Source organism: Rissa tridactyla, chromosome 4, assembly GCF_028500815.1.
Source record: "Rissa tridactyla isolate bRisTri1 chromosome 4, bRisTri1.patW.cur.20221130, whole genome shotgun sequence".
Taxonomy (NCBI): Eukaryota; Metazoa; Chordata; class Aves; order Charadriiformes; family Laridae; genus Rissa; species Rissa tridactyla.
In genome coordinates, this window is record NC_071469.1 from 30,236,326 (window position 1) to 30,249,042 (window position 12,717).

At 41.1% G+C, this 12,717-nt stretch overlaps 1 long non-coding RNA gene across 1 annotated transcript; it reads left to right on the plus strand.

Moving 5' to 3' along the window:
- The first annotated feature begins 259 nt into the window (after window positions 1-259).
- Window positions 260-11,853, plus strand: LOC128909599 (uncharacterized). Its single transcript, XR_008466426.1, has 5 exons — window positions 260-336; window positions 4,119-4,390; window positions 5,484-7,349; window positions 9,803-9,903; window positions 10,630-11,853. It is a non-coding gene; the product is annotated as an uncharacterized LOC128909599 (long non-coding RNA).
- The last annotated feature ends 864 nt before the right edge of the window (window positions 11,854-12,717 follow it).

The window sequence follows — 12,717 nt, forward strand, 5'->3', positions numbered from 1 at the left end:
CAAAGGCCAGGTTTTGTTTTAACTTGTTAAAATAGAGTTTAATAGCTTAAAATGCAGTTGCGGAGTAAAGAGTTACAGCTAAGCAAGTACAGTTGTAAAATAGATTTATTGAAAAAACTAAACTCTGTAGTAATTCAACCCCTTCGTTGATTCTTCCTGTACTGAAAGACCACCTGCAGGCAGTGGAGTGTGAAGCAATGAAGTGTATTGTGGTACGTAACACACACGTTCACGTCACTGCCTCATAGTGTGGACAGGGGTCAAAGGGAATCTTCATGTAGGCTGAAAAACTCATCCCCATGACTGTTAGTCATTTCCACAGGGAATTTGCCCAAGGTAAGCGTCCCTCTCTATCTGTAATTTTATTTTCACCTCTATGTAAAACCCAAACTACTTGTTTCTAATTTCGCACCTATGCATATCATCTTCTTTTGAGACAAGAAATGCAAATTGCTGTTCGCTTCCTTCATGCTATCTACAGTCTACCATTTTATTTATCCAGTTGCTGTAATTTTCAGACAGGAAAGGCATTTTGCAATATTCAAAACTATCTGAAGGAGAAAATGACTAGGTGAAGGTCATGTAGCAGGCAGGGATGGTAAATGGCTGTTTCATCTCTGTCACGGTCAATAATGTTCCTCATGTCATCCCATCATCTCAGAATGCAAGCTGAGTGTGAGAATATACGAATGAAATACAGGAAAGAAGAGAGTTTTTAAGTATATGCATTTGGTTAGAAGATGGTCAGACTTGAGCTCTTGGATTAGCAAGAGTGCATGCAAAGAAAATAAATGTTATAGGCAGCACCTGTGTTTACCTTCTTATATTAATAATGACTCAGGTGCTTTTTAGCTCCCTTCAAACCCTATCACTTAGTAGTGGGAGAAAGCCTGCATCTTTCCACTCAGTTTCCCCCGACTTTTCTGAGACCTTCAGAGCATCACTCGGCCAGTGTCTTTGTGAGCCAGGCTGGCAGGACTCCTTCTGCCTCTGCCCTTGTCTCTCTCTTTCCCTCTTTTTTCTCTCTCCCCTTTCTCTCATCTCCCCTTGTTGTCTGAAGCCAGAAGCACTTTAGTAGCCTCTTTCACTTTATCAGCCTTTGCTAACACTTGCAAAAAGGGATATCTGGGGACAAGTTTACATTAGCAAGAAGTGCGGATCAATAACGGTAGATACATAGAGTTAAAGAGTTAGTACCGGGGCCTGGGTGTCGCATTGCGGGTTATTTTAAATTTTGGGCTAGCACAAATCTGGTCCACGGATTTCGCGCCTGTTTGTGGTGGCAGTACACGAGGTGTGCTCCTGCAGCACACGCTCAGGTTCTGCACTCAGACACCAGTCCGCAGTGTGACTCAAAGAGGACTAAACAGCGATATACCTGAAAAATTATCCAAATTGAACTGCTGATTTGGACACAACCTGGTATTTCATGCACAGCTTCCCTCACCGTGATGAATGGCTATTAAAGGGCAATCCCTGTTTTTTATATATACAGAACTCCTTTGAGCAGGAAGTTTGGTGGCATCTATTCAAGGGATGGGGGACCCTCTCTCTTTCCCTCAATCGTTCAAATAGGGTGTGCTGAGAAACAAAATTTTTACACCAGCATCCAGATTTAGCTTCTTTTGTTTTTATCTGTTTTCCTGTTTTGCTATCACCCTGTGCATCTCTTCGCCGGTATTTTGCATCATTCCCTTTTATGCCAAGCAGTCTGTGGGCTTTGTACTGTTGGACTTAATGGGTTACAAGTCAAAGCATATATTTAACATGTTTCTCATCCTGTGAATCCTGCTTGTCCATAGGATGCTATGCCCTCATTTCCCCCAAATGCTTTTGTTACTGCTGCTTCTGAGATCAAACACAGGAATAACTGAGAAAATTAAGAACTGTGCAGCGTGTCAGCAGCCTTACGAACAGTCTACATAATCTAATATTTCGCTCTCTGAATGGATAATGTCAGCCATTACTGCGGTGTCTGAGAGCTGAGCCCTGGAGGTTGTTTAGGCCCCTAATTCCCACTGAGTTGCGTGCCTAAGCTGTGGGCATGCCTGGCCTGCCAGTCTGCATTTTAGTAGCCAGCAGTCCCTGCTCACAACTGCTGTCTGGCCCTGCGGCCAGTCTCTAAGCTCTAGGACAAATCAAAAGGCTGGACTGCGAGAGCAGAGGTCTTTCTCTGGGTGTTCTGTAGGCACGGCCAAGGCTGTTAGATTTTTGCCTAGAGCTCAGACACCTGTAGAACTACATAGGAGACGAGCACTGGGAGACAACTCTGTTTTTTAAAATGCAAACAGACATACCAGCCATATCCAGATCACACTCACTGTTTTGTTTTGAGGATTTTCAGGATTCCCACAAGGCCTTCCATGCAAGAGGAGGGGAATAAATCTAGATGTGGTTACTTTTTTCTCTTATAAACTCAAGATACTTTTTTCTCTTACATACTCAAGATTGGATGTATGATATGCTGGTCCATTTGTGGTAAAGCTTCCACTGAATTAAGTGAAGCCAGTATTTTATTTGGGGGAGACCGTGGAAGATGAACAAATAACTCAGTATTGCCTGTAACGATAGAAATAAACACATCACATTGTTCTAGTACGTGATTATCAGATAGTAAAATCGTGACTATAGAGATGGGGTTTTCTAATTAGATTAGAAAGAATATAGGTATTGTAAGGTACATTACAGCCCTTCTAGCTTCCATAAACTGAACAGCTATCTGTAAATATGGGGAAAATGCATGGAGATAATTCTTAACTAGGCTATACCATTAACAGTGGTGAAATAAACAACTTTGAGTGCAGTTCCTTCCCATTTGTACCTCAACATTAATTTCTGAAACCGTTTCCGTTAACAGCGGGCAGGATCCTGGTGGTCTGATGGGCAGAAAAGTTCTGAGATTTTTCTCCTCGGTAGTCATGGTGGATTAAAGATGCAAAATTCACCTCATGACCCTATTGCATCATGCTGTGGGATAGGCAGAATTAATTTCAGACTTAGGTGTTTGAGTTGATCAGCCAGCCAGGATTTTGTTTAATGATAATGACAGAAGGACAGGGATGGGAGGATTTTCTGAAGGCATTGCTTGGCACTGTTTTCATTTTGAATGCTCTTTATCTGCTTTGTTCTGTCATTGATGCTTCTCACTCACATATCCGCTCTGATGCTGCCATCTTCATGCACCTCAGGTATCCCCTAATGCCACAGAGGGTCGTCTGAAACAGATTTCGAATGTTTAGTTTGAGTACTGGTTGCAGAATTGGCCCTTTTGAAATAGATAATTGGTATTGAATATTTCCCTGAAATAAGGCCTTCCAGAAAACGTAAAGGAAAATGTTCATTATTGACTGTGCATCATAAAAGCCCTTTGCTCATCACTTACACTGGCTTTGACGTTATACTCATTAGCAAATCCCATTGCAGGTTTAGGGTATAATTGAATGGGAACAATTCTACTGACTTCAGTCAAAGCATTATCAGACTCATTTTCTGATGTGGAGAGAAAAATAAACAAGACAATTTTCGAGACTGCTAACATTCATATGATGTGATAATTTTCAAGCTTTTGTCTTAACATCTTAAAATAAAAACGCTTTCACAAAACAGATATAAAATAGATTCAGGAGACAGTTCCAGAAACCCGTCTCATCTTTTAATCTCCCATAAGCTTCTAACACCTGGTTTGCCAAAAATTTTGCCTGAAACCTGATCTAGTGGGAGGTGTCCCTGCCCATGGCAGGGGGGTTGGAACTAGATGATCTTTAAGGTCCCTTCCAACCCGAACAATTCTATGATTCTGTGATTCTATTTTTAGGAACAAAACACCAGTCTTAAAGATGTAGCATTGGTATTTTAAGGCATACAGATCTGTGGAGAAAAAACTGTCTTCAGTACCATCCGTGTGTGCTATGTATTGATTAATGAGTCAGGTTCTTGTCAAATACAGATTGACACCAGAGACAAGTCCATACTTGGCATCCTAATGGACAACATTCTCACTACTCATCTGTAACTTGGGAAGGCTATCTAAGCTTCCCGGTTTGGTCCTGTTTTTTGTCTGCTTTGCTAAGATTCCAGGGCTGAAGAGTTACTAAAATATGCCGTCCACTTTGTTTCAGGTCTGATTAATTAAAGCTCATTGTCAAGCAAAACTACTTCTTTTTGCGGCAACACAGAGACCCAGTGGATACACCTGGGCTCTCTTCTGCCAGGGTCCAAGTTTCCCACTCAGTGTGTTTCTGCAGTCGTGACTCACACGAGCTTCCCAACGAGCTGTGAGCTTTCCTTCTCTCCGTGCATTGCCACTCCTTCAAGAAAACAAGGTGGAGGTATCTGCAGCAACATTTCCTGCTATCCCGTCTCAAGAATGAAAAGAGGATTTCGTCTGCAGGTTCTGTCAAATTTTCAGTTAAAACTCCAATGCATTCTTTGCACTTGTGCAGTTTTAGTTGTGCAGTCTTGTTATTTGTGGACCTTATTTTGAGCTGGGCTGGCTGGTAAGCTCTCAGTGGCGGCATTTTAGAATGCACAGAAGCAGGGGCTGGTGAGATAGGAGGATATGTGCTGTAGTAACAGCTAGGGATATGAAGAGTCATTCTTCAAAAAGTTATGAATAAAGTAAAAGGGAAATGGATTTTGCAGCAATAGCCATTGACCTTCTTTCTCCTTTCTACCTTGCAGTTTAATGAAGTTGGTTATGAATCAGCTGAACACTGTAGTAGTGAGTTCTTACTTCACCGTAATTTTTGCTCTATGCATATTTCTTATATATTCAGTCCCTAATTTTAGCATTGATTTTACTCTTATGATTTTATAGTCTGCATGAATTTATTTTCTTTCTCACAAGAAAAGCAGTAAATAATCCTCGTAAGTGCAGTTTGCATTCACATGTAGGTACAAAACCATTTTAGTGTTTCCCTGTTGTACTTGTCTGAAAGGCTTACTCAAAAGAATTTCATCTTTAATATGAGCTAGTTAGTCTATTTAAGATGAATAAACTACAAACACTACAAACCAACATGTCAGTACCTTCAAAATTTTTAAAGATAGATATAGGAAATGGTATTTTTAACTTTTCAATTTTTTTAAACTTTTGAACTTTTTACTTTGCTTAAAATTTTGAACTCCCACCTTAGTGAGCTTCTAGATTTTACGGTCATGTACAAGGATACAGGAAAATGTACTGTTTTGTAGAGACAAAGAAATATATCCCAAAAGGGTTCCCCCCCTTCCACTTGATATCCATTTTATAAGCTGATAATGCACCGAAGTGTACTCTGTATTCTAAGGGATGGGGGAAAAAAAAGGTCTGTGAAACACTTAGTGTAAGTTGTCATGGAAGCTGTCACTTTGGTTCATCACTAATCCTTCTGACAAATTCAGAAATCTCTACACTAGAGGAAAGCCCTCAGCATTCAGTGTTGCTTGGGCAGCATGAAAAAAAATATAGTCCAAAATTCATCATGTGTTCTTTCCCCATTTAGAGTAAGGAACATGAGCAACCTGGGCTGAGAACAGCCATCCTTCATTTTTTGAAGCCTGGTTCCTTGAAGGCAAGAGTAACGTGGATCCTCTCATGACCAAAATTGACCAAAAGTTCTACAGATGATTTAGTGAGCAGAAGCCGTGACTGTCCTGGCACTAACTATGGATATAGTGATGAAGAGACTTGTTTGGAACAGAGAGAAATCTGAAGCTACAGTTTAACTACTACACTGATCGATCCTGACTTTTGTTTTAAGGAAGTGTCTCAGTTAGACCAGGTGGAAGAGTCATGCTTATTGTTTCATTGTGGTATCATTCCAGAAGACTCCCTTGTTCTTCCACTACTGATGCGAAAACACAACCCCCACAGCACTGCAAGGGCAGGGAGCTTAATGACACCGACACTGCTTTGGGCACTGGGGTTGCCAGTTTGTGTGGTAGTATGCATGCTGGTTTGTGTTTTCTTGTCAGCCTCAAAATTTCATCAAGCTTTCCTTTTATTCATCTTCATTAGTTCCTTCATTGTTGACACTTTGGGAGAGTTTAAACCCCATTTTTATCAGCAGCCCTATTTGTTTTACATTCTGCATTAGGAATTTAATTTTAAATTCTAAATACCTAGTTGCTAAGGTCCGACAGAGAGCCTTCTTTAATGACATACTACTCTTATAGACTATTAGTTTTACAGTAGCAATAATCCCAGTGAAATTGATTTATTACAGCAATTATGGCCAATTTCACATTTGCTACCAAGTCAACTGCTGTCAGCATCACCTTATAACTGTTTCACCAAATCCTTAATTATAAATAATAATTATCAATGAGAGCATGCTTCAATGTTGATAAAGAGTGACTATATCCTAATATTGTGTTATTGATGCGAGGGCATTTAGGGTAGTTGAGCACTGCATGATCATTCAAGTGACCTTTATGACTTGCCAATGAAATAGGAAGTAAAAAGTATTTTTAAAATGCCCTGAAAAGCTTAACTCTCACCAAGTCCCTCCAGGCAAAGGTCAGAAATAATTTTTTCCCCCATGACAGTCTACGTGCTTTCTAAGTTTTTTTTTCCCTATGTTCCTGTAAAACATTAAGCTATCTGTAGGCAGACATAGAGCACGAAGAGATCTGAGACTAAAAGCCTTGCTTATGCATACTGGCCATACGTGATGAACTGCCATAGTATTTTCACAAAAGTGGCAGGAAAAAGAAGTTGTTCTCATTTTTGTCGGTATTACATGCCGTAGTTCCCCTGTTGTCATCACCTGAATACCTCCATGCCACAAAACTCGTAAACTCAAGTACTAGCAGTGCTTGGTGATCTCCTATTCTCTGCCCATAGTATGCAACAATTAAATCTTCTGAGAAAAGAAAGACTTCGTTTTAATTATGCTTTTGATTTGAATATAGAGAACTTATGTGCTTAGCAAGAGGTCTGACGGGATGATCCCCGTGAGGTGTAATTTCCATGAATCTGCGATAAGATCTTACTGTGTCTCCTTCGGTAGCATCAGCTGTCCCTTCCTGTGCTGAGCTCCCACCACAAGACATGAAAAGGGAGGGGAGGAATTGGGTGAGAGAAGTACCTACATTTCCTCCTCCTCCTTCACCTTCCGCTGCAACACATGGAGGAAAGCGGGCAGCCATCCATCGCAGCCTGTTTGTGGCCTTCCCTCAATTATTTTAGTAGTGACTATACTAACATCCAGGGAGCCCGAGAAAAATCTGTGTCCTGTTATCCTGCATAGAGACATCATAAAACGGAATTCTCAGCCCGAACAATTTACAGTCCAAAACGACAGAAAGCAGAGAGGGAAAAAAAAAGAAGCTGGAGAAATGAGAGAATGACGACTGGATTTTTAAAGGTATTTTGATGTTTATATATTGAAATATTGGTGGGCTAAATATACATAGGAATACCAGACTCAGAGCCATAGTTTCTCTAATTACTGTAAATTAATTGCAATTATACTCAGCTATAATACTAGCTATTTAAAAAAGCTTTTAGATGAAAAAAAACTTTTAAAGCAAAGGATTGTATTAATAAAACTTAATGGTTCTGTGCACTAGCTGTTAATTGGGTGACCTGCTACAGGAAGGACTTTTGCATATAGCCCATTCATACAAGCTTTACAAATGCAAGGCAGCAGAACAGTAAAAACCTGATGAGGCATTCCTTTGTCTCAATTTTGCTAAGCTGAAAACGGACTCTCAATAATGAATCACAACAATGACTCTGTGGCCAACATACTTAGAGGGAAAAGGCCTCTTCTGAGTGCTTGTTAGGGGAGATTAATTCAAGCTAAATGAAATAAAAAAGATTACAGCTTTCCAAAGCAGTTACAATTAAACCTGAGTAGGACCAGATGTCACCAGTTAAAGGAAGCTCAGAGTGAGCATGGTCAGCTTCATGAGATACAGTGGAGACATTTAATAATAAAACTCACTTATCCATAAATTTTAGGCTTTTTCAAGGCTAAGCACCAACTGAGCAGGGTTTTGGTTGTCTGAATTTAATGACTTGACTAAGGAAAGGGTTCAGATGATGAAACCGAATCTAGAAACAGAAAAGATACCATCAAGACTAGACTTGTAAAATGAGTTCCAGCAGTTGCTCTGTGGCTATCTAGGGGAACAAAAAGTCTATAGGTGCTATCCAAATTGGTATTAAAATCCCACAGACACAATGGAACCTTATTCATGCAAATGTACAGAATTGCCCCATGTCTTCTGTCCAGCTCCCAGCCCAGTGCCGAGGCTAGTAGGGTTCCACAACTCAGACGTTCCCCTACCTAGACCTCCTGAGACCTCTGGGCAAGGGCACAGATGTTATCTCAACATGAGGAGAGAAAAATCTAACACGTACTGATAAGACTGAGTTTCCTCAGAGAGAGACCAACCTGCTTTACAACACAGCCATAGACAGAGAATTCTTGCACACCAAGTGGAAATCCTCCATCTTGAGCCTAAACTAATATCGACTACCATCTTCTAAGAAGACCTCCACGTGGATAGCTGCTATTGTGGAAGGGGCAATTTTCATTTCAGATTGTTCACTCAGTTTTAAAGATGCTTGGAAGGAAATGGTTAATCACTGCTGTAGTCTCAATTCATTTCAGCACAATCAGAAAAGAATCTGTGAGGGGGGCAGTTTGCTTTATTTCTGACACAAAGCCTTCTCTCTTCTGCATATTAATGTGTTTCAAATTGCGGTGGACTGGGGTTCAACACAAATGTGAGCTTGTATCTGCCTGCATTTCCTTATTGTTCTTTATATAGGCTCTCGGCTTCTTTAGTTGCTGCTGTTTATATTTTTAGCATACCTTTGTAGTTGTGTGCGACAACAACCATGCTAAATAAAAATTTATGCATACAATGAGTAATTGAAAACACCTGAAGACAAAACCCTGAAGAAATAGATGTAATAACAAGCTTCTTGATCTTTAAGGCTTTGCTGTTGCAACCATTTAAGCACATGTCATTTATTTTAATAAGGCCACTGTTTGCACTATGATTACAGGTATGAACGACCTTAACCACATTTATATTAATTGCAGGACTGAGGCTGAAATCTAGAAATGACACAGCTGCATTAGTATCTATCATTGCTTACGGAAGAAGGGTATGGTATTTGTAAGGCATTCAAGGCATATTACATGCCCTGGCCAAAAAAATCTTGAGATACAGTTATGCTTTTGTTGTGTCCATTTGATAACTTTTTCGATGAAGTAAAATTGCTGCTGGATGGCATAAATGCATCAGACAGATGTCAACACTAGGCTTTATTGTATCGCTGGCTAAAGCACAGGAAAATTCTTCTTTTCCATCTCTGTTTCTTCATTATTAGAGACATTTTTAAAACATTTAGCGTCACATCTAGCAGACCTCTTCATAAAAAGAGCTGATAATATGTTAACCCGGCACAACAAGGGGCTTTCTTTAGCAGGAAAGTAATAACAAACCCTGTCCTAACTGCATGTGTAAGAGAATTTTGCCAGCCATGTTCCGCAGCAGAGAAATCTGAATTACTGTATTGCAGTCTGAAAGGGAAAAAAAGACGAACTTGGGAAACAGGAAGAAGTAACCGGTACATTGTGCCCCCACCCCTTCGTCTTTCAGTTTAGAGCTGAAGAGTCTAAAAAATTCATCAGCCGCAGCCTTAGTGCTAGCAGGCAGGAAATAGATGTTCTCAGAGTCAGCCAAATCTTAAGGCTTTAGAGATAAGGACCAGTGCATTGAATTAAAACCAGGCTCCAATGGGTGGCCAATGTACAATTTAGAGATTAGTATAATGTTTTTCATCTCTCTGGTCTGGCAGATCACTGCATTTGGAATCAGCTACAGTTTCCCGGCTGCCTGCAAGCTTGGTCCTCGCAGGCATCACTGCCTCCTGTGACAAAGATGTCAACATCAATCCTGGTATGTGGTCTTGCAGCTTAGGAAAAAGGCTGCAGCCTTTTAGCCTGCCCAAATGGTAGAAGGCATTTCTGGCTACAGTTGCTATGGGAATAGAGGAGCAAAAATTAATCCAATCACCTTGAAAATTAGACCACTAAAGAAACATAAAATGTTCTGAAGCTTGAAATGTCACCTAGTGGTGTTAAATCTCACAACTGTGCTGTTATTTTAATATCTGAATAACAAACTCTTTCTCAAATATTAGGAAGTAGTGTAAAGGGCAGCAGCAGCATCTTACCGTGAAGATGGCATTCATTGTATTTGCGTGGAAAGTGCAAATAATAGTAATAAGACTTCTATAAAAGGACAACTAAATGGAATGGGATGAGAAAGATTGTTTTTTCTGGGAAAAGGAGTTGTACAGATGTATGTATTTTTTTACTTGCCTAATTAGCTACCACAGCTCACTATTGCCAATATTAGACTTTGCAACTACTAGGAGAGCGAAGTGCTATGGATTGGCTATACTGAAAGTATATGAAGCCTAATCACAATCCCCAAGGCAAAAATCCTCTCTTTGGTATTCCAGATGAACTTCTTTAATCTACAACTACCTATTGCACATTATCCACTTATGCCGTGTACCGGAGGGGGCAGGCTGTCTAATGATTTAGTTACTACCCTCCCAGATTCAAGAAGGTATCGAGTAACTTGACTCCTGCAGGGACTTTCTATGTTCCTTTATAGGTCTGGACCTAGACTGCTCTGCAAGAAACCTGGCTTTCATCTCAGGATGACACAGTGAGATGCTCGACACCAGAAGAGCTGCAATCCTGGTGCTAAGTGGAATTCAGGACAGGTACCCATGGTGCACAACAGAGAATGAAAAATGTGCAGAAAAGGATTTCCAGAAGCCAATGTGCTGAGGAATAAAGACTCAGGTTGCCAGCCAGGGATGCTCAGGAGCAATATGGGCAAGTTGTGTCTCTGGAAGGTAGGTTTGCATCAACTCCAAGCCTGTAGGACAGGCCTGTTGCTGCTAAGGCATCGCCGGCTCCAGTCCTTTCTTGGAAGGAGAGAAGCCCCTTTCCGTAAGAAACTGGTATCCTCCCCAGAATATCCAATTTCACAGGGATTAAAGTATGTCACTGCAAAGCAAGAGATCCTCTTTCAAACCTTCCAAACTTTGTTCCAAATTCAGTCCCAGTCCCACCTTGTATTCTGAGACCAGAGTATCTCCCCTACCAGAAGCTATCCCACTTTGTGTAAATAATAAACTGCTCCAGCCGAGAAAAAAATGAAGATTGACATTGCATGTGTTGGCTAGGATACTAACCTAGGGACAGTCAGGTTCCAAGTCACCCTCTTAATTAATCTTTGATTGTTTTGTACAAATTGATTCTTTCCATCAAGACCTTTGGGAGAGGGAATTTAAAATCTGGAGAGAGTGTGAATTGGTAAAAGAGCCCATGCTGTCCTTTTCAATAGCTGTGAAGGGAATCAACAAAGTAGTACAGATTTGGGTGGTTATGTAGCTTCTGGAGAGCACATCTCGGGGGCCAGCTCTTACAGCCCTTTTCACGGGCAGCTGCAAACACCAGCAGTATCATGCCAGCACGGAGGGAAATGTGGTGCCAGTGGAGAGAGGGCAGAGGTATCACTCAGTGGTTGTTTGTTGTTTTTATTTAGGAAAAGCTGCTTCACAAACCATATGTACTTCCTTAAATCATAGTTGAAATGCAAACTGATTCCAGGAAGTTTCTGAACCTCCTTGCTCCGGAGACACCACAGCAAATCTGAGTCCTAGTTCCTCTGCAGAGTGTGAGAGCCAGGGCTGCTCCCAGGAGTGAAGAACATCACAGGGAATCTAAAGCAGTGTCCTGGCCAAGAGCATCCAAAAACCAGTATAGCTGTTTCTGTTCTCTTAGAGAAATACCCCAACTAATCAAAGAAATAATTTGATTTCTCCAAAACAGAGCACTTCCAGAAATTTGTGCCCTTGGCAAATTTTTCAAAAACAGATGCATTTCGTTCCCAAGTAAGCTTTATTTTTGCTATTATCAGGATTTTCTGGAAATGGAAATTAGGCATTCAAAACAGTTGGGCAGGCTGGAGCCCTCCCACATTTACACTACCAGGAGTGTGTTTTTCCAGTGGTGTTGAAGTGTCACACACACACAAGTGTTACAACTCACGCAGGGCTAGGTAAAATTTTTGCATTATGCTGGAGGACCTGAGCTCCTAGAGCTGATCAAACAGTTTTTAGCTTCTGTCATTGCCTCTCAAAGCAACAGCTTTGTCAGTATTTTGACCAAAAAAGTGTTGAGTAGGAAGCAAGAGAGAAAACCTTGAGGTATGTTTGCGAGCAGGATTTGTCCTTTTCAATCACAGCCGTAGCAGTATTGCACTTTGAAGCCTTTAAACATTAACCAAGAATAAAGAACATTTTCTGCTGTTTGGGGCACTTGTGTTACATGATCAAGGTCTCTTAGAGGTTGAGAGGATTATCCTGATTCTTTCTTTCATCTGCCTCTGGTTTGCCAGGGACGGTATTATCACACGCAGGCTCCAAGTCTCAGTAGCGGGTGGATTGCCTTTCCCTCGAGTATTGGGCGTTCCTGATGTGCCTCTGCTCAGCTCTTTGTTCTTTTCTGAGTCTTACGTACAGATCACAGAGCAAATTATGAAAGCAAGGAAAAAATTCTGTCCTGTCTCAGATTGTGAGGGAGCAGCGAGGACAGGCTGCTCCTAAGGGAGAGTGAGCCAGGAGCCAAGGGTGACCCCAGCCCAGTGGCGTCCTCACTGACCAGGGCATGGTCCTGCAGCACCCGAGCA